The sequence below is a fragment of the Oryzias latipes genome, chromosome 3 (genome assembly GCF_002234675.1).
Source record: "Oryzias latipes chromosome 3, ASM223467v1".
Classification (NCBI taxonomy): domain Eukaryota; kingdom Metazoa; phylum Chordata; class Actinopteri; order Beloniformes; family Adrianichthyidae; genus Oryzias; species Oryzias latipes.
The window spans coordinates 8289010-8300839 of NC_019861.2; the positions used below are offsets into that span (position 1 = coordinate 8289010).

The 11830-nt window shown below is 38.0% G+C and overlaps 1 long non-coding RNA gene across 17 annotated transcripts; it reads right to left on the minus strand.

Moving 5' to 3' along the window:
- Positions 1–603: 603 nt before the first annotated feature.
- LOC111946934 lies at positions 604–11571 on the minus strand. Of its 17 annotated transcripts, XR_002872756.1 has the most exons (14): positions 10775–11126; positions 10562–10633; positions 8537–8712; positions 8372–8459; positions 7760–8256; positions 7595–7677; positions 7385–7469; positions 7191–7307; positions 6963–7109; positions 4844–6880; positions 4683–4771; positions 3459–3596; positions 2911–3040; positions 604–1282 (listed from the first exon to the last, which is right to left on the minus strand). It is a non-coding gene; the product is annotated as an uncharacterized LOC111946934 (long non-coding RNA). The 17 variants fall into 17 exon arrangements; XR_002872772.1 differs by lacking the exons at positions 8372–8459; positions 8537–8712 and adding an exon at positions 11406–11571 and having other exon boundaries at positions 10775–10880; XR_002872752.1 differs by lacking the exon at positions 8537–8712 and adding an exon at positions 11406–11570 and having other exon boundaries at positions 10562–10880.
- Positions 11572–11830: the final 259 nt, after the last annotated feature.

Below are 11830 nucleotides of genomic sequence, written 5' to 3' on the forward strand. Positions count from 1 at the left end.
GTGTTGTTGCGACTTTGAAGGACATTTAAACAAACCGGAAGAATGTTGTTCAGGAACGGACTGGAGAGTTCTCTAAATTTACTTAGCGATTTATTTTATTCAATATTCTTTTACATGTTAAAGTATTCACACTACAAGTCTAAATGCTGTGTACAATGTCTGATCTTTCCCATCATATCTGTGGGCTGACGTGGGGTCATGTGACGCGAGTTTCTTTTTTTTCCCGTGGAAAAAAAATCTCGTAAAATAAGATCGTCTGAGGTTTAATATTTACGTTTAATAACATTTCTAGGGACCGATGTACTCTGTCGTAACGTCCATGCAAGCGTATTTTTTCAACATCAACTAGTTGAGTTAAGAAATACACTGTAAATAATAAAAAAAGACGTTTGGCTCTAAACTGGTTTTGTGATTGCTCCCACGTTTATCGGGAAGATTAAGTTTTAAAAATAAGCCCAGCGACAAACAGGTGTTTATTTTTATTTTTTACAGAAATTAATGTTTCCATTACTAATGCAAACTTTTTGTTTTGCAGGTACTTAAAGAAACAAAACATCAAATGTTTTTCAGAGCGAAGGTACCTTGTCGCATGACAGATTGCAGTTGTTTTTTATTCAAACTTTATTGACTGTAACAATTCAAAACAACAATTCCAAAAAGCAACAAGACAGAAACAAACCAGGGGATTATTATGAAATTTTTCACAAAAACATTGAAACTGACGCACAGATTGAATGTTTTAAATGCTTTCTTATTGTCAGAGTTTCTTACTGTGTTCATGTTTTGTTTGAACTCATTGATAAAGTTAGAAAAATGGGGGGTATGATTTATAACTTTGTATTTATGAATGTGCCATATGAATAAAAATAAAAAAAGGTTAATGATGTAGAATTGTTCTTTTTTATGGGATGGACAGTGGGTGAGGCACGACAGATTACAGTAAAACAGTCAAACTGCTACCACAATAGCGTTGAACTTCTGTTGAGAATAATTCATTCATAAATCTGTCTATATATTAGAATATCAGCATCTGGATCATTTACGTCTATTTTAACATAAAAGGGGCTAAAAAGAACTAACATCAACAAACAACAACTACTAATAAATATTATAGGAAATAAGGAAACTAAGTATAAAAAAGTAAAACAAAATAAATGTACATAGTATATTATTTATTATTGTAAATAAAAAAAAATAAACATGTCTGACTAAGAGTGGGGGTTGAGGTCGGGGGGGTTTTTGTCTCTTTTTTGGAATCCAGTGTAGAGGCCATGACCCCCCCCTGCAAGAAAAGTAGAGAAGGTTCAATCAAACTGTGATAGACAATGGGCTACAGTTTGTTCACTCAGTGCTTACAGGACGACTGTTTTTAATTTGATTAGTGTCAGTTATCCTTTGTAGGAAATATTAGTACTATTCAAATATTCATGAATAATTACAATATTACATTGATTTTTAACGCATAGCACAAAAGCATCAAATAATCAATATCTAACAACTTGTAGAACATGAATAATAAAACTTGGACATGCATCCATCATCTACCCCTTTTTTCCTTTTATTGACAAAATTAGAAAAGATTTATATAATTTTAAATAAACAAAAAAACAAATTAGGCTGATTATTATTTGGACTTATTTATTTGCGACCAAGCAAAAAAACTGATGGAAATTCATGTTGAAGAGGAACGTTGCTGGATTGTCCGCACGTATTTTAACCATAACCCCGGCTTCTTTACTTGCAAACAGGCATTTCAAAATAAATAAATCAATTCATTAATAATATATACAACATAAAACATGACGAGCACTCCATTAACTCCATCTGGGTTTCATAAATAAAATAAAAACGTTTACCACTCAAAACAATCATCAGAACTCTAACACAGTAAATATGCCAAAAAAATTAATAAAAAAGCATTTATATACATTAGAGTTCTACTTTAAAATAGTAATAATGTAAAATAAAAACTGCTCCTTTTTTCTTTAAATGTCCTCATTGCATATTAATCTTTTCCTCCAATCACACGGCTGCATTCTGAAAGATGAAAAGTGTAAACTTGTTTAAGAGATGTTTAAGAGGACTACTGTAAACTAAGATAAATGTGTTAGTTAAAATAAAGTAATAATGCATAGTTATTTTATAATAAAAGACTAAAAAAGGCAAATTAATAATACAAAATCCAAATCTTTACAAATTCTGCAAGTATTTTGTCGTATTACTTTTTACTGGTGGAAATGCAAAGAAAAGCGACAACTTAGAAGAACTGGTTTGAACATGAATTATTGCACAAAGACGGAAAGGTGGGGGTGTCTCCAGGAAAGAGATCCTCATGACAACCAACATGATTTTTGATACGGAGGCTGATGCTTCAAGGAGAAAAGAAACGTCAACAGCCAGTGCTGATCAGAACACAATCCAATATTCTCATCATTTGAATAAATCCTGAAATGTTCATCTGCTGGTGTTTGTCTACATTTCTTGATGAAATTTTGCTGCAAAATAAACCCATTAACCATCACTGTTCTGTCTGTGATGGAATAAACGCCAGGGCTGCTATGGGAAGATATACGGTAGTCAACATTTTCTTGGAAAGGATTCTTTTTAAATAATATTTTATAGAATCTTTTAATAGTGTGTAAAATGTTTTTAACTACAAAGCATTTTAATTGCATGTTATATGTTTTATATCAACTGTAATGCCCATTAAAAAGAAAAGCTAAAGTAAACTTGAACTGAATTATTTCTTTCTTATTAAAGATTTGAGGAAAAGTGTAAAAATAACCACCAGATGAATAATTCTGTAGTTTCACATTTCTTTGGAGAAACATTTGTTGAGGATAAAAAAACACAGGAATTTCTTAAAAAACACATCATTTTTGCTAACTGTGCAGAAAAATAAGATTGTACCAGGATAGTAAAATGTCAGGAGTTGGCACACTGGTGGACGGCTGTGGGGCTGAAGTGATGGGAGGATGGATGTCTGAAACGGTTGATGGTTGGACGGCTGAAGCACTGGAGGGCTGCTGGTTTTTCCAACCTTAATGGATGAAAATGATAAAATGATTAGTGTGGTTGTTTTGGTGAGACATGACCAGATCTGCTGACGGTTCACAAATGAAAGTTTCTAATCAAACTAGAGTTCATGCAGATTGAAGATGTCGTGTCATCAAGCTTCCATGAATAATGAGGAACAACAACAGACTGAGGTGAATGTAAAATTATTATTACCAGTATACCTGATACAAGGCCTTCATCCAGTCAAAGCACGTTTCTGCTTGATCAGGGAACTTAGGGCAACTCAGGGGCACAACATGTGTGTGGTAAGAGGCGGGACTTTTTGGCAGGTTTGGCAGCAATTTTTGTATCGTCATCGTCAAAATTTAAATTATCATATAACACTGTGAACAGATCGACAATTGGTTAATGACTCTGAGTCACAGATGGTAAATACATACCAATACAGACACTTCATCACATGTGAGGCGTTCTCTTTTGGCCTGAAATCTTTGTAGCCCGCCTTACATTTGGATGTTTTGGCGGCCACAGCGATCACAGTTGATGCAAGAAGTTGTCGAGCCTCGTGGCAGAGTCAGCTGAAAATAGGAAAAGCAGAATTTTTATGTCTCCAGTTCCCCATTCTGATAAGATTTGGGGAAAATATTGCCATATTAATGACAATTAGTGGTTATTAGTTTTACAATTAAATTAAGGTAGCAATTGAAGTCTAACAGTTTTGTAAGAATGTGCAGGTTATTATTTCTGAATTTTAAGAAGAAAAGTTATAAAAAAAGGTCATGAAGACTTGGTTTTGAGCTGAAGATGTCTTTCCTCTTATCCAAAATGATTTCTGGAATAAAACTGGTAAAAAAGCAGTTTGACTGGATCAGAGAAAAGGTTTGAGCGAGTGTGACGTCACCCATTTACTTCCAGATCCATCATAACAAATTCAATTCTGTCGTCGTTTCTCTGTGATACAGACGTCACCACGTTGGAGCCAGTTGACAGTGATTGATCTGAGTATCAATTCTATGGCAACTACTGTCGCCAATCAGGAGTAAGCTTGTTGAAAGTCCACACTGCTTCCACTGAAAGTGAGCTTGGTGGAATTTGTCAAACAAACATTCAAGGTGGCACATGCTATTACTGAGGCATCTGTTGGTCAGTCTATAATTTGAATAACTTGTGATAAAGAAACAGTTTTGTAAAACAAATAACTGGAATTAGCAAAAACATGTTGAAAAGGGTATCACAACAAGAATGGTTAATCTGACCCATAGAATGACTAACTAACAGCTGTTTGTTTCTCTTTAGAAGTCTAAAGGATTTTGGCTCCTTGTACTTCCTGTTTGGAACGTGAGGGGGAGGAGTCAGTCAGTCCAGGTCTCTGAGACAGAGACTGTTTTAAAATATTTACAAAACCAAGTCCAGATGATCGTTGTTACAACGTTTTTTGTGTAAATTTGGAGAAAAACCCTAAATAGGTCAATCATAACACTTTAATATATCAGTAAATTACTGTTCCTTTTTTTTGCCGGGAAACCGGCGGTGGCGCGAGCGCTGCCATAATCATTAGCTAATGTAACCCCGATTCTCACAAAGCTCCCTTCCTCTGCTCCACCACAATAACTATACAGTCGAAACAAATAATTAATACATTTTTCTATGACGATCATAGTAACCTGCAGTCGTGTTACGTTCAGTATCTCGATGGAGGCCGTATTTTTCAGCACCGCTCTTCCGTCACAGTGATAACAACAGCTGCATTCATCTGTCAGATGAAAATACTTTCAGATGACCATAAAGTATTTTCATTACTGCCTCTTGTGTTTACATTTCTTACCTTTGAGACTTCTTTAGCTCGTGCAGAGATGCAGAACGCGCGACAACCAGATTACCTTTATTGACGCCGAACACCCACCGACCGGCGCGCGGATACGTGGGGGTGGGGTGGCTTAATGTGCACGGCGCGCACGCATGCGTATTTGCACTAAAATTTTCACATGGCCTCTTTGACATATAAACCTAACATTTCTATCATTTGTGTCTAAATTACGTGCATTAAATAACACAACTTGATGTGTGTCTGTCATAAAATATTCCATGTTGGGTCTAAATCAGATAAGCATTGTTCATCACATCAAATATTTACATATTTACTGTATTATACTGTTTTCATATATTTATTACTTTTATCATCTAAATTGTCCTAAGATTTATGAAAAAATGAAAATCACACACTGAAAAATAGGGTTTGCTTTATCAGTTTATTCTGCATAATGGAATGTTTGGCTCAAAACTGAGCTCTTTGGCATCAACTCAACCATTGGGTTTGGAGGAAGAGAATTGCTACCTATGACCCCAAGAACAGCTTCCCCACTGTCAAACATGGAGGTGGAAGCATTATGCTTTGTGGCTATTTTTCTGCACAGAGCTACGTCACCACGTTGATGGAGCCATTAATGGAAAATCCTGAGTGAGAACTTCCTACCATCCTTAAGCCAGGACCCTTCAAATCAGTCATGGATGGGTCTTCCAACAGGTTAGTGACCTAGAACCTACAGCCAAGGCAACCAAGGAATGGCTGAAGAACAATCATATCAAGGTCATGGAGAGGCCCAGCCCATGTCAATCCTATGGAGAGATCTCACAGTCGCCAAGCAACAGCCACCAAATATTCATGATGTAGAAGGGTCAAAAGAAGGGCAAATACATTTATATAAATTCTTTCAACTTGATTTCTTTCTAGGTTTGCAATTCTGCACAACAAACAAAGGACAAAAACTTTTTTTCCTCCAAATAAAGGGAAAAACCTTGAAACTTCATGTGAGTTCTTGGCAACTGCCATTTCCCAAATCCTGCTCATACTGGACCCACATCTCCATGTCTTGGATATAAGTAATTAACTTGCCAATAACAAAGACTTATTAAAGGTCACTGAGGTGAACTTTGTAGACAAGTGCGGAAACTGTATAGTGTAAGGCTGATCGGCAAATAAAAGACCATGAAAGTCATCTTGGACTTTAGTAGGCACAGAGGAAGGTTCACAGCTTCCCTTTCCTGGGCATCCCCATCTCAGCTGATCTAACTTGGTTTCCTAACATCCAGGACGTTATCAACAAGGCACATCAGCACGTCTGAAGCTGCTGGCAACCTACCGCTCAGCCAGTCCAACTGTATCATGGTCTGGCTTTCAGATCAAACTGAAGAAGAGCAGCAGAAGCTTCTGTGCTGAAGATACTGGAGCAGATCATCGGCTACCCCCTTCCCTACCTGTCATCCTGTCTGAGTAAAGGGACGTGTCAAGGACAGCACCCTTCCTGCAGCTAACATACTGAGACACGTATCACTCCACACTTCTAATATTCTTAATTTCTCATGTCATTTACCCCTAATTTAAGATAACTCATTGAGATTTTGTTACATTTTACTTCAGTCTTGCTACAATTAAAATGTAGTCTGTACCCTGACAAAGGATTTGGAGATGCATAGCACATTTATTATATGAGTTTAATAGGACAGTGTTTCATTCTAAGGTGTTGGACATACAAATCAAAGGCCAAACGTTTGAGATAAAATGAGAAGTGTCTTCAGCACAGGTGTGAGCACTGAAATGTTTAGCTAGTGTTGTAGAAACTTGAACGGAGGTAAAAAATAATGTAATTGCTGAAATTTAGGTTGAAAAACCCTTCATTGGTGCAGTTCAGAAAAAAATCTCTCATTTCAATTAAAAGTCATTTATTGGTACAAAGTTGAAATGAGGTTTTCCTTCATATAAGCCTTTTTTAGGGGTGGAGCTGGGGCTTGAACTGCAGAAAGTCTCCTCCTCAGCAGACAATTAGTCCCTCATGTTCTCTCTCCATCAATGACTCTGTGCTGCCTAAAAATGAAATGAAGAAGAAAACACATAAATGCCACAAGCCCTGGACATCCATGCAGATCACAAAGAGAAACCTCCTGACTTTGTGGGGCAGAACCTTCCAAAAGCTGGGAGGAGAGCTCTTCAACCACACTTCAAGGACCTGCAGTGCTGCTGGACTTCACCAACCACAGTCTGGTCAGCAGCATGACATCATAGAGCCTTTAGTTCTTTACCATGGCACCATAACCTGCAATCCATCACATCATGCTTGATCAGTTATGCAACAACTTTAGAAAGTGTAACCCTTGTTCTATCCTAGGCACTTTACCATTGGGAGTAGGGTCATCTAGACCCACTAGACAGTGCTCTGAACCTTTTTTCTTCAATGATTTGTGATCTTCACTGGTGTCCATGGATTACATGAAATCTTTCCACCTTTATCCACCTTTGTCATGGTAGGGAGAACACGTCAATGTGAGGGTGGGGTCATAGGATAGCACAAAGATTACAAAAGATTTTTACCATATGTTGATGACAGCTGATTCTTGTTTTCCTGATGCTCAGACAAAGCCCTTCAGTGTTTTTCTCTGGGTCATTTTGATTGGTCCTTGTGGGAAGAGATTAATGTATTAATAATACTGAAGAAATCAAGAGATATTCCACATCAACAGCATGAGAGTAACATGAAAGAAACAAGCCAACATTTATCTACAACATTACCACGATCTTTACCTGGAGGTATCATTCTGGTAACGTCTGCTCCAGCTTTTCTGACTTCCGCTTGTTCCAGCCACCGGCCTGAACGGCGAGGATGTCTGTGCAGAATGAAAAGATCAAAATGTATTAAACTGAGAAAACAAACTACACAAAAAGGATGCATCTTCAATGAGTATTTACCAATATTTGACACATATGTACTCGGAACATGTGTCTGCTGAAGAGAGGAAGCTGTTCAGTCGGTTCAGTCCCTTTCCCTGATGTTGTCCCTTCTTGATTTCATCCTCGGATCCTCATCATTTCAACCAAAATGTATGTTTGCAAACTTTTGAAACATAAGGGGTTAGAAAAAAACTCCAACAGGAATAAGGGCAGAGGCCCTAAGGGAGACCCAGGACACGCTGGGGAGACTACGCCTCTCAGCTGGCCCCGGGGTCCCCCAAGAGGAGCTGGAGGAGAGGGAAGTGTGGGCATCTTTGCTTAGACTGCTGCCCTCACAACCTGGTTCCTGATGAATGGAAGAAGATGGATGCATGGATGGAACATGTTCAGGCCTTTCAGCAAAACTCCACGATGGCAGACTGCGATCCTTCCTCATTTACTTTGCCAGAAAACTTGTTGGAGGACTCTGGTGCTGCCACAAACTTACCTGCTCCACATCTCCCATCTCCAGGATTCTATCAAAACAAATGAATGTCGTATATTAACATGATGATATGACACAAAATACAATAAAACATATATGGAGGCATGTTCATTTTCTTAAGGAAGAGGCCATGAAAATAACTTTACATATTCTATTTCCCCATGAATGCAGTTCACAAAGGAGGTCACCACAGTGTTTTTGGTCAAAAACGCATCTTCCAAATAACCACTGAGCCTAAAAGAACAGAAAAGTTTACATAAAAAAAACATTTAGACCATCAAAAATGTAGGTGGAAAAGAATTTTACACAACCCAGTTGGCTCTCAAAACAGTACATTTAGCAAGTTCCATCCACTGCTACAGCCAACATGGAGGGAGAGCATGCAGGACCCTGAAACAGATGAACCTGACAGCCTCTCCACCTCAAAGTTAGCAGAAGATCAGTCCAGGAACTATTTGTGCATGTTGTCTCAACATAACTGACCAGTCTGAGAGAGGAAAGGGAAAAAAACATGAGGTTCTTTTATGTATATACATACATACAAGAATCAGGAATCAGACATTCTGTTGGAGTGGGACTTTAAGTCCCACTCCAAAAGAATTTTTAGCTATTATAAAATCGTTCCCAGTTTTTTTTTTAATTACGATCATTTTGTTTTTTTAAGACATTTTTCTGCAGCACAGCAGCTCATAAGAATTTCACCTCAGAGCTGTGGTGCAGATGTTTGCCTCTGCTAATTTCCCATAAACCATTTGTTGATTCTCTCTCCCGCTAGCTTATAGCACCTCACAAGCCCTAGCCGACATTAGCATAGCAAAAAAAAAAAAATCAATGAGCAACATTGGAGCTATCCATGTGTACACTTTTGAGCCAGATACCAGCTCAGACAAGGGAACTCAGGACATTAATGGATCTACCGGTATTTGTCTGCAGTGGATGCATCAGAATTGGAGTGGAGCAGAGACTCTGCCCATTCATGGCAGTTAGAGCGTCACAACTATAAGCTTTTTGAGACAATCAGTTTCATCTTCTCCTGATCCATTGAGATTTGAATAAATACTCAGAAACAGTTTTAATCTTATATTATTGTGTATGTGTTTATATTTTTGTTAATGTTCTCAATAAAGAGAAAAATGTTTGATCTTAAAAACATGACTTCCATTGGAGCGGCTCTTTAACTTTGTTGACAACGCTAGGATAAATAAATGTGGTCAGCCAAATCAGCCATAACTGTTTAGACCAGGGGTCTACAGCCTGAGGCTCCACAGCCACATGTGGCCCCTTGACCCCTCCTCTGTGGTTCTCCGACAAAAAATAAAAATGTTTTTAATTCAAACAAATATCCTATTTTTCAGACGACACAGCGCATCACGCAAAACAAAACAGTCAGATAAGTCAAACTTTACTCAACTTGGTGATCTACTCAACAGTTGAAGCAAAGTATTACTGTGCCAGGCTCCTGACTACAGTACCCATAATGCTTCAATAATCTATCAAGCGGTGATGCACAATATTTTAAGAAATTCCAGCATTTATGAAGAATTTTTTTAAACCTGACAACGTACCCTAAAAAAATCAATTTGAGGTCAATACGCACAATTTAGAGGGCCTATACCATGCTAGCCATTTAGAATAAACTATTTCCTCGATCTCTGAGGCTCCGCCTTTCTCTTCTTGTGGGTGTCGCCTATTTCATGACATCAACCTAGAGTCGGCGTCGGCAGCGTTTCTGCGTTTCTTCCATCCAAACTTTTGCAAAGATGGATGTGAATATTGTGCAATGAAAGCATTTTGCTGATCACCACTAGCTCCATTGAGAAAGTGGGCGTGTCTGTTAGCCTGGAGGCGGTTTTAGCTGCACAGGCTCTTCCTAGAAGAGGCTGCTCCTCACTTATGATGACGTCACAATGTGAGGACCCTCTTATTGTGAATTGGGAGGGGCTGGTGCTCAGAGGGTTTCAGAGGAATGCTGAGAGATGCGTGAATGGATCAAAATACCGCTGTGGATTAGTTTTTGTGAGGAATTAACATTATAATACACTTTAAAATTTTAAATCGTTGGTGTTGCATGATATAGGCCCTTAAAGAAATACTGGCTGAGATGTACTAACAACATAAAATCTACAATGTGTAAAAAAAAAAGCCTTTGTAAACCCCAGTAGTTATAAAGTTTCCAAGATAACATAAATGCAAATGAGTGTTTGATTTTCTAAAGGCTGAAGAGACACCTTGTGTGTCCTACTGAGTTCTGGACAGTGAGACATTTGAAAGGCTCTTAGCTGTTTAAAGGGCTGCAGACCCCCGTTTCTGGCTAAATGAACCAAAAGGAAACTTACCTCTGCGGAGACCACGTGACGTTTCCGCCCCCGTCCTCTATACAGAAGAGGCCTTCACCGTGATCATGCGGCCTTTTAAATTTAAGATGGAAAAACGCCTCGTCATTCAACGTTTATCCTAAACAGCCAACACGTTTTTACTAAAAACCCATCTCTGGTTTCCCAAATCTAAACATTACATTTCTACAGAGAAAAGTTCAAAGCATCGCCCACCTTCCAGCTGTCCAAGAGTTCTTCAGCCGCGCGCCTTCCTGCGGGTTCATCCGGGGGTTTCCGGGGGAGTGAGGTGGGGGTGCCCGTATGACGCTGCGTTCACTGGCTTTTCGAAATGCGCACTTCATGTCAATTGGGGCAAATTGAAGGCTTAAAAGCCTGTTTACTTTAGATAATATATCCTATTTAATATATCCTATTTAAAACATTATTGAGAATTACTACAGGAAACAGTGATGAAACCTTTTTTAACAGATAAATTAGAGCACTTCATTGTAATACTATAATATATGAGATACGTCAAAAAATTGACAGTTAAAGAAAAAAGAATATAATAGATCCTAATATTTTATAAACCCCATCAAAATAATTGTTTCATCTCATTTATCATAATATTTATAGTTTTTTTTTTTTTTTTATCACACACCATTAGACTCGTAGTGTAAATAAATTAAAATGCAGAAAAATCAATTTAAAGAACTCTTTGGTCCGTCCCTGAACTCAACATTTTCCCGGTTTGTTGTCACATGTCAATCAAAGCCTGATCGCCGCAAGAGCAACACGGAACGAGAAAACCTATACACGGGTTCCTAGAAATGTAAATAAAACAAATTAGTAAATCGCAACGTACCTTTTTACGAGATTTTCCACAGGAAAAAAAGAGAAAGGCACGTCACGTGACCCACGTCAGCCCGCATATTTGAATGGAAAAGATCAGACGCTTTCAGATCCTTTGAGGAAAAGTTGAACGTAACAAACAAACAACTTCATGTCTGCAATATTAAGAAAATAAAGGGGATATATACTGCTAGAAATGTTTTCAAAAATAAATTAGTCCACAATCACTCTTATTTTATGGCATTTTCTGCGGAAAAAAAGAGAATCATATTAGTCACGTGACCCACGCGCACGTCTGCAGATATGAATGAAAGTTAACGTGTTTCTCCAACGTAACAGAGCCTTTGGGAGAAAAAGTTGAACGAAACAAGCAAACTACAAACTGTATGTCCAAAATGAAAGCATATTTTAAAAGAAAATGGTATATTTCTCACTAGA